Source organism: Pyxicephalus adspersus, chromosome 11 (genome assembly GCF_032062135.1).
Source record: "Pyxicephalus adspersus chromosome 11, UCB_Pads_2.0, whole genome shotgun sequence".
Taxonomy (NCBI): domain Eukaryota; kingdom Metazoa; phylum Chordata; class Amphibia; order Anura; family Pyxicephalidae; genus Pyxicephalus; species Pyxicephalus adspersus.
The window spans coordinates 22,173,357-22,184,447 of NC_092868.1; the positions used below are offsets into that span (position 1 = coordinate 22,173,357).

At 38.6% G+C, this 11,091-nt stretch overlaps 1 protein-coding gene across 1 annotated transcript in view; it reads right to left on the minus strand.

Annotated features, from left to right (window-relative positions):
• NR1H2 (nuclear receptor subfamily 1 group H member 2) overlaps positions 1–9,760 on the minus strand; it is a 163,999-nt gene extending 154,239 nt beyond the window's left edge. Inside the window, exon 1 of the mRNA XM_072427152.1 lies at positions 9,637–9,760. The gene's annotated coding sequence lies outside the window, so the exon portion shown is untranslated. The remainder of the gene's footprint in view (positions 1–9,636) is intronic.
• Between the last annotated feature and the right edge of the window lie 1,331 nt (positions 9,761–11,091).

Sequence of the window (11,091 nt, forward strand, 5' to 3'; positions counted from 1 at the left end):
AATTGTAAAATCTTGTGAAAATACAACATTGGGGTTGCAGTATTAAAAGCAAGTGGGCCTTGGGAGTCCTTAATTAAAAATACAAATTGGGAACCCCCAGGCCACTTACATAGAAAGGAGCATTGGGGAAGGGCCTCTAAATGTATACTTATCTCTCACAAATCTTTTAACTGTCATACTAGGTTACACTGTATGCCTCTCTTCTTTGAATCCAAAGTTTCCCTAGAATGGTGGGGGGTATAAAACCAAACCAAAAATGTAGGTGCAGTGGGGGGACACTTTCAGCGACTGCCCACACTAAAATTTCATTACTATGACAAACACACTGCTTTGTTACACATACTGCCCACTTCTAACACTTGAACCTCAGTTTCTCTGCAATGGGGAGGTGAAGGAAACTGAAAACTTGTGGGAATGTCTGTGGATAACACCCCCTAAAATCTTATCACAATGGGATCATTATAACAAAAAAAACTGCCCATCAAAACAAAATTGGGGTTCAGGTACTGGTAGGGTACAGTCATGTGTAATAGGGCAGAATGTTTTGATGGGCAAAGTTTATGTAAGGGTGCCATGGTGATGAGAGTTTGGGGGGTGTTAGCCACAAATTTCCCCCTCTTGCACCTATATTTTTGTTTACCTGCACCTTTCTGTTCTAGAGAAATTGGGGTTCAAGGTGGGGAAGCGGACAGTTTGATAGACAGAGTTTATTTTATGTTCTAATGATGCCATGAGAAATGAAATTTTAGGGGTTTATACATCTGTTCCCTACTTACACCTACATTTTCAGTTTCCTGCACCTCCCCATTCCAGATAAATTGGGATTCAAAGAACAGAAGCAGAAAGGACAGCATAGAATTACAATTATAGTTTGGTGAAAGGCAGGTAAAATATTTAGGGGGCCCCACCCCAATGCTTCTTTGTATGTAACTGGCCCCTGGGGGGCCATTTGCATTTTCAATTTTGGGCTGCTAGGTGCACTTTTGTAAAACAGAAACCCAAATGTTAAATTCCACAAGTTTTTAAACTCATGATCCTCATATTTTGAAAAAAGAAATGTTGGTTATTAGTCGCTATGAGAGTCCCCTGTGTACCCTAAAAATTTTAGGTAAAAACAACCAACAATTTAGGAGATCTGAAGGATCGAACACAATGAGTTGTTAGGCTACAGAACCTGACAAGTAGACTTTTAAACACACAGCCATTATACTGCGGGTGGATAAATTTCACAGGTCCTGCCCCTATCTGCGATCACATGCATGATGCTCTTTGCGTTACCTAGGTAAAGGGGCTAGGAGGCGACAGTTAGGCTGAATTCACATTGGCAGTAAGGTTACATTTGCTGCGTTTACCCCTCACTTATTTCTTGCCAGGAACCACTGCTGCTTGAAAACTGCTAGCCCCGAAAAGCAGTTATCACCAGTTACCATCCCAGGTGCCTAGCAGTTGCCAAGTAGTCACTCAGGAGGAGTAAATGGCCTAAGGAAAAATTGTACATTTTAACAAGCCAGACCTTGGAAAGTTAGGTAGAACACTGACAATAGCAGGGGTTACTGAATACCTAGGAGCTCTAAATTTGCCATGTCCAGCCCCGCCCCCTTTTTTTTTTTACCAACCGGCTAAAAAAATTACCGGGGAGAACACAGCAGTTCCACTGAAAATACTACCTCCACTAAAATACATTGTTTTCAATCATTTTGATCGTTTTATCGTAAAAAAAATGTATTTAATAAATGATACACAGTTAACAGTTTATTGAAACTAGGTATTTAATTGGATTGCATGATTGATTTTCTACTTGGTATAAATGTATGTTTTGTTCAAATTAAGGTTACTCATCCTGTAATCAAGGTAAATTGCCTGATTTATTAGGGGAGTTAAACACATTGCTCAAATAATTGCATATATATTTTCAGTACATTATTATTACACAATATTTATATAGGGCCATCATATTACACAGCGCTGTACAAAGTTGATAGTCATGTCACCAACTGTACCTCAAAGGAGCCGAGATTGGAACCTAGGACCTAGCGCTGCAAAGGCAAGAGTGGTACCTCTGAGCCACCGTGCTGCCCCACGTATAGAATATTATAGTCACTACTCATGCATTGTATTGAAACCATTCATGAAATAAATAATTAAGGTTTGATATACGACCCATAGTTCTCCCCAGAGGGTTTTAGCAGGTTGCTCCGCCTGTCTGCTGTGCCTACCCACCCACCTCTCCTGGGCAGCTCTCCTCCTCTGCACGGATCTCAGTAAGGCTGCTCTATGCTCAGCTGTCATCCGTTCAGAGGATTTGCTGCTGTGATGAGAGGTGAGCACACAGTTCAGCCTTCATGTGAATGAGACACAGGCAGCCCCGTCCCCATCTGATGGCACAAGCTTGTATTTCTATTAAAAAAAAAAAAAAAGGGCTGCCTGTGCAATATATCCACTGCTCGAGCTGTGTGTGAAGTCTGCATGTCATTCTGCATCCTCACAGCTCTTTGTGTACAAACCTTCATATATCCTAAACTGTATATCACAAGGACTTGTAATTTTCAGGGTGCACAGAGGGCCCTCATAGATACTAGTTACTATAATTGCAGCCCCCCAGCTTTAAAGAAGTTCAAGATATGGGGTCACAAATGTAAAAAAAGTTATGAAAATTGAACTTTGGGGTTGCTGTTTCAGAGGAAAGTGCAACTAGGAGTTCTAAATTAAAAATGCAAATTGGGGTCCACCAACATAGCAAGGAGCTTTGGAGTGGGCCCCTAAATATATACCTGTCACAAATCTATACCTATGAAACTACTGTCTGCTTCTCTTCTTTGAATCCCAATTTCCACGAGGTGAGGGGAACAAAACTGAAGATATAGGTGCACGTGGCGGGCACATTCTCCCCTTACAATCTCATTACTACAGCATCATTAGAACATAAACACTCTGCCCATCAAAACTAACATTTTGAACTTCAATTTCCCTGGAATGGGGAGGTGTAAGAAACCAAAAATATTGGTACAAGTGGGGAACATCTGTGACCAACATAATATAAACCTCATCACTATGATTAGAAAATGAACTCTGCCCACTAAAATGTATTGAGGTTGAGGTACTGGAAGGTTACTGTCATGTGTAACAAGGAAGTGCATTTTAAAGGACAGTTTTTTTTAATGTTGTAATGATGCCATGGTGATGAAAGGCGATAGCCACAAGTGTCTCCCATTTCCACCTATATGCTTGTTTCTCTGCACCTCTTAATTCTAGAGAAATTGGGGTTTGAGGTAAGATGCAGACAAACATGTGTAACAGAGCAGGCAGCTCATTTTTCTAGGTAGAGATTTAAGTTCTCATAATGCCTTAGTAATTACATTTTAGAAGAATTTAACCACAATAGTCCCCCCATGCAGTTTCTTATGCCTTCACATGTACCTTAAAAATTTGAAGTCAATACAACCAACGGTTTAGGAGATATGAAGGTTTGAAAAAAGCGAGTTGTTAGGCTGCAGAATATGACAACCAGCTTTTACGTTCACACAGCTATCACACTGCACTGCCGATGACATCATTAGAATAGAATATGGGCAGTAATGAGAGGGGGTCACTGGCTGTCTTGTCCCCATCTGATATCACATGCATGATGCTATTAAAGCATTATATATTAAAAAAAAAAAAAAAAAAAAAAGTTTTCAATCTCATGCATGCGAGGAACCACTGCTGCTTAAAAAGCCTAGCACTTACCGTCTCTTACCAATCCTAGGTGCCTAGCAGTTGCCAGAAGTCACTCAGAGGGGGTAAATGTTTTTTTGCTGCTAATATGAACTAAACCTAACTTGTTACACCACATTCATTATGCTATTACACTACAAAAAAGGAATACACTCCATAAACTTAGAACACTAGGAAGTTGGGTCACAATACACAGCATAGGACAGTTGTGGCAAAATACAAAGAATGGAAAAATTGGATATACTAACAGGGCAGGCATTACAAAGTTGGAACAAATTATAGGGAGAAAGAAGAACACTGAAAAAAATAGGTTACTGGATACCCATGGAATAAACAACTGTGAGCACTAAGTTTGCCATGTTTTGCCACACATCCTTTTTGACCACCCGGCTACAAAAAAATTTCTGGGGAGAATACTGATGACACACACATTATATATATATATATATATGAATATGAGAGAGAGAGAGAGAGAGAGAGAGAGAAGAGAGAGAGAGAGAGAGAGAGAGAGAGAGAGAGAGAGAGAGTTTGAAGCTATACTAGGGGTATTTTCACTGTTCTTCAGTTCCATTCCTATTGAAAGAACCCCACCAGTTCTATTACTGTTGATTATTTTTGAGAACTAGGTATCATAGTAGTAATGATTTATGGATGTATGTATGTATGTATGAAGTATGATTTATTTTTTGTATTAAAAGGTTAAAAAAGTTTCTATTATATTTTTATTTAAAAAATGCTGACCTTTATCTGCAAGTGCTTCCGATGAATAAATACAAGCCACAAAAATGTGCGAGCTGGTGCCTTCTGTATTAAAAGGTATGGGGTGACAAATCACATGACTAACTTTTTTTTAACCAGGTTTTATTAATTCATTTTTTGTAAGAAAAAATTTACACTGCAGCGCAGCAGCAGCAGAATTTTTGAAGCAGAGTCTGTCTGGAATCTATTCAACTCAAGTTCTAGAGTTGGATCTCTTTCCAGTAATGTATCAGGAATCATTATTTTAATGGTTTTAAAATGTATTTCTACAGCTTAATTTTCTCCATAACCAGACCTAAACTCAAAATTTTTTACTTTACATAAAATAGTATACGACCCTTTTTTTTTTTAAAAAAATGTATATTTTTTTATTTTTTTATTTTTTTTTTTAAAGATTGCAGCACCTTTCTGTCTGGATTGTTGCAGCAATCAAGACAAAATGGGAGAGCAAAGCCTCCCGGTATATCTACGTCATTAATCCACTTTATGGTACTGGTTGCTTCCATAGTACTAATAGAGGAATATATATATCTTATCCTTGATATGGCAAGGCCACAACATTAAACACATTTGGAGTCTCTGGATCAAGCCAGAGAAACAATATGAATGGGGGAGTTATCTGTTGCACCTTTGGGATTAGCATGATGTGTTGTAATCTACATTCTAGAAAAGGCCGATTAATCTCACTCCTAAGAACTTCAAATTCAGGTTGTTCCCATGGGCAAAATACTGGCATTCATGTTTCCAGTAATTAGGTGTAAAGTGAGGTTTATCTTGGCTTTGTTAAACTTTTTAAATACATAGAATTCCTTGAAAACCTGTAGACTTGAAGGAAGGTAGTTGCATAGTGTTTTTATGATATTACATTCACCATGTGTAGTAAAAAATAAAATAATAAAATGAGTGTGTAACCATAAACATGCATTGTATTTTTTAAATGTTTCTTTAACCCAGAGCCTGCTGCAGAACTTTAAACCAAGCTCACACGTGCAATAAAAGGGGCCAATATATTTCAACCCTCTCATTGCCATGATACACATCATTGGCAGTTAAAGGGTTAAACTAAAGCCCCATTTGATGCACTCTAAAAATTAGTGTGAAGCAAACAGCTTTTGTACACCCTCTGTGTACAGTGTGAACATACACAACACAAGCATGACATCAGCATGCTCTGGTGGCTCCTTCCTGCCCTAACCACAAGCTATTGCAGGCTCTTGTGTAAACTAAAATTAACTGCAGATTCAGCCAGTTGTTTAGGTCTTTTCATAATGCAACTGGAGCTAAAATACATTCTAAAACACTCTACATATGTAATCCAGAATTATATGTATTTGAACAGCACTACAGGGTTATTGTGGATCCAAGAATACTATGTACACACAATATATATATATATATATATATATATATATATATATATATATATATTTTCATATTCCACCATCACTAGGAAATGCATGGAGACTTTTCAAGAAACCAGTGTTTCTTGAAGAAAAGTCTCAGAAATGGATAGAGACATTTCAACCAAACTTGGGAGACATATGACACCGCTGATCTTTGTACAGCTCTGTGGTAAATGTCAGAGGTAAATAAATGTAATATAATAGTGTGTGAGGGGATATTAGAGTGTCAGCTCCCCTGTGCAGAGACTGATGGGTCTATCTCAGTGTTTCATTGTACAGCACTATGGTATATGTGAGAGCTATATAAAATTGGATGTATGTATGTTCCACCATCACTCGAAAAAGCATGGAGATATTTCAGACAAACTTGCTATACATATGACTCGGACTCATGCGAGTGCACCAGTCATCTTTGTACAGCGCTGTGCTATATATCAGAGCTAAATTCGGATGTATGTATGTATGTCATCACTAGGAAACACTTAAACCAAAATTGCTAGACATATGACTCACTCATGTGAATGCACCGCTGATGTTTGTACAGCGCTGTGGTATATTTGTATGTATGTAGGTATTGCTCAGTGACAGTGTGCCTTTTGCTTATAGTTTTACATACTTTTTTTGGAATCTTTTACAGAGACAGTACAACAATGCAAGACCCGACTACAGCATAAGAGAGATAGAGCTACTACATCTAGAGCTTCAAAGACAGTACAAAAGCACGAGACCCAAGTACACGAAATGAGAGAAAGAGCCAAACGATCACTGCCTGCACAACATTTTGGCTTAGCATTGTAAGGATTCCACTATTATCCACAAAGACTACTCGCAGCTTGCAAGTGTTACCATCGGAAAAATGGAAATGGTTTGTAGTTACTGTCAAGCCAAGAAGTTTAAACCTGAGTCTCTTGGTATTTGCAAAAAAGGGAAAATCATATTCTGCCAACTGAAAACACCACCACAAGAACTTTGGATTTACACATCAGCATTTTCTTAATAACTCATGTTTCCAAATGACATCATTCGGCACCACATCAGTTGTTCAACAGCCTGGATTTCCATTCACATTCACGCTTCAAGGGCAAAATTTACCATAAAGCGGGATCCATACTTCCACTGCCAGATCAACCACCAAAATTTCTACAACTATATTTTTTGAAAACGAACTAATAGAAACAGACCAGAGGTGGACCTACATCTTAGGATCAAAATTTTAGATTGTCTTAAAATTACAAAAGGTGTTTTTAGGAGCACAAAGTTTTTTAAAACATTTAAAACCGCATTGGAAAATATGCCATTATTTAATTGTATACTACTTATATAAAACATTTCTTTGATTTAACACTATAGCTCCATTTGATTCCTTTTCCTGTATAAAAAAGGATTGCAATAAATAAATACCTGGGCAACACCAGTTACGTCAGTAAAAAGCATATTTAACACTGGTGTAAATAAAATAACAGGCAAGGCTTTTATGATGAAAAGCAAATGACCTTTGAATATGATACCACATAGTGTAGGGAAGAGAAAAGTTGCTCAGCAAGTCCTTCGTAGATAGAACCCCTTAGTAATGTCACCAAGTACCTAAGCACATTTTGTATTGTCGCCAAGCACCAAAGCATATTAAAAAAAGGTTTGTTAAGCACCAAATCAGTTACCAGTTTTATACCAAATCAGTCTCAGGTTTCACATTCAAAACGTAAATTAAAAGCATTAGACTAACAGACGAACATGCTATGAGATGCAGAACTTTTGTCTGTTTTGGATCCAGTGAAGAAGTGATGTGTTTTATTTCAATCTGGGATTTTTTTTTTAGTTTATGTTGAATGTATTTCTCTTGCTGCCTATTGTGTCATCAGTCCACAACAAAATATTAGAGACTGACAAGTATCTACCCCCTTCCCATCCTGCTAAAAAGGTCTTCCACTACTGTCTGCCCTAAACTCATGTCTGTCAGGCTAACAGACTGTGAATGAAAACATAAAAGCCTTTCCTCATTCTATCTAAAACAAAACCATCAACTAAGTAATACATTTTTTATATTTCTTCTCCTATTTTATAGATTATGGAGACTGTGTATTCATATTTTACAGTGCAAAACCAGCTAGGAAGAAGATAGAGGATAAAATAAGAAAATAATATCTCCAAGCATCCTTAAACAATCACATCCATGGTAGTATATTGGTATTTTTTAGACATCAACTAAAGTCATCAAAACTGTAAAGTTTAATGTAAAATAAACTTTTAGACAGATTGTTTCACTTTGTGTCCATGGGTAAAGCATTTCTTACACTGTCAACTCCAAATGTTTCGTTCAAGGACTTTCCTTTATATAAAAATCACATCTGGCATAGTTTTTGAATTTTTTTAAATTGTTTTTAGGCAGTTTTATTTATCCAGACACTAGCTAGACTGAATTGTGGTGAATGGAGAGCCTCTGGTCTGTATTTTTAAGTACAACAATGATAGCAACAAATGTATAGTAGAAATCAGGAAACACTTTAAATCTCAGAGCCTAGCATACCTATAAAAAGAAAAAAAAAAAACATATCCTAAAACTACAAATACAGCAATTATTTTTTTTAAAGGAAAAGTGTACCTTCAAAGTACAATATACATATCCATTGTGACTCCTGTGCATAACAGTGCTCAACCCAGGCATTTTTTTTAAGCTGGGTGGGAAGAAATTGTAGGTGGGTGGCAGACCCTGTACTGTGACCTAACTCTTCAGTACTCAGCCAAAAACAGCCAGGCAGTTACCAAAAAGTGCTGGATGGTGTGCCCAGCTAAAAGGAGATGGGGTCCAAGAACACTGGCATAAGGAAACTCAATTAAACTCTTTATATGGGCTGGATGCCTGCTGCTTTCCCAACCCAAATTTGTTAAATGGCATCTAATTTACAATGTGTCAGATATACTTAGGAGATAGGTCTGTATTGATCCCAATGGTCATCTGTAGAACCTGGACCTGGGATTAAAAAAGTTAACCAAAATAACCAGCAACAGCTTAAGGACACCAATTTCATAGACTACAGACAGTTACATAACACTGTAGAAATAATCATTTCTGGGCCAACAAATCATTGGATAACTACACTCATACATTACCCCCACCTTAAAATGGCCTAACCTACCCATCATGCCCAAATTCATATTTACTGAGAATTGAATGGCCATTGAGTTTGCCAGTTTCCTCCCACATTCCAAAAACATGCAGTAAGGTTAATCAGCTTCCCCTCAAAATTGACCTTAGACTACATTAATGACATACGACTATGGTAGGGACATTAGATTGTGAGCTTTTTTGAGGAACAATTAGTGACACAACTATCAACTTTGTACACTGCTGCCTAATATGATGGCACTAAAAAAAAAATATACATATAATAAAAGATTATCAACTTTTCCAACTAGGGAAAAGCAACATTTTTGTAACGGAATGGCGACTGAAAGCTTTTCCCTAAGCTCTTTTACACAGATTTTTAGGGAGGCTTTTACTAGCTGTTGAATTCCACATTTTTTTCACCGTCCCCTTTTCAAAGGCTCTATACACAGATAAAAATCACTGCACACCTATGGCTATTATTCAAAACGCAAGGCGCAAAATATCTAGAACCAGCCTGTGACATTACCTGCCACTAGTAATTTTAGTTTCGACTCCTACGACATGCAATGTCACACTATCCCTCCACAGCGCCCTCGAGCACTAGCCATAACGTCTGTCCCCCACAGGTAAAATAACAGCCTATTTAAATCTCACCTGTGATCCCCCACCTTTCCATTATCTTCCTCCGTTTCTAAACTCTTCAGCTAGTTTCAGAACTGTCCTTCCGCCAGACCAGCACGACACTTCCGCCTCTGGATCCGCCCCTCGAGCACGAGACTGCGGGTTATAAGGTGCGTGGGGACCAATGAGAACATTGACCCAACAGGCGAGGCTTGGGCGGGTGCATAGTGTATATGGCCATAACACACCGTTAATAGGGGAGTCTCTGAAAGATATCTTTAACTTGCAGTTAAAGTGCGTATTTGTTTTTTTGTTGAGATTTGTGGTGCTGAGGACTTCCTCAATAAAGCTGAAATGAAGTCCGTTAAGCGAAAGTAGGTGGCAACCAGACAGAAGAAACATTAAAATCAAGCATGCCGAGCGGTTTCTACAAAACTCAATAACTCAAACTCTAAAAGTGTAAATTGAGTTAGACATAGTCTCATCGACGTTCTGCCAGGTTGGGACTAACAAACCTGGATACTCTGGAGATACCCCATGTAGACCTGGCCTAGCAAGAAACCGAAAGCTTCAAACCCGAAAATGAGATTGAATGATGATTGAAGCATAGGCGAGATATTTGCTGACAACGCAGCGCTGGAGAGAATCTCTCTAAGTAAGTGTGTGTGGTGGGGGTTACTTCAGCTACTCTTTGCTTCTTTGCTACTCCAAGCTTCCTTAGGCTGGCTCTACACAGACATTTTTAAAAACACATATAGATGCTCCTACTACTTTTATATGTGTTTTTACAAGCGTTTTAAAGCCAAAAAAACTATTATTAAACCCCTTATTCATTCCCCTTATTCAAAAATTTGTGTAAAAAGTGGTAATGTTAAGGTATTTTTTATTATATGTATTTGTGGCTGTAGAACACATGCCACAGCTCAGCAGAAGAAATCAAGAGAGGGGTCATGTGGGGACACTGCACGCAGGGGCCCTAGCGGAGTTGTGGCACTTGCTTGGGTGCAGAATAACATGCCAATGCTCCACTGCAGGTTCCTAGAGCAATGGCCTCATTTGACCTCTTTCTTGATTGGCTGAAAAAGGTAAACAATGATGATGCCTCAAGCATCATCAGTGTTTACCTTTTCAGCCAATCAAGAGAGGGTCAAATGAGGCCATTGCTCCCAGAATCCCAAGTCGAGCATTGGCACGTGTTCTGCACCCACATGGATGCAGAAAATGTGCCAAAGTCGTGCTAGAGGGTCTAGGAGCTGTGCACATACAGGCTACACCATAGGACATCTCAAATCAATAGAAAAGTCAAATGGGGGCACTGCTCCAGGCAGCCTTAGCGGAGCTTTTGCAAGTGTTGCCAATGCTCCGCTACGGAACACGGGGGCCATGTACTCATAGGGTTGTCCCCTGATTGGCTGAGAAAAGGGAAACCCTGACGATAGCTCAAGAATCATCAGTGTTTCCCCTTTCTCAGCCAATCAGCACTGGAGG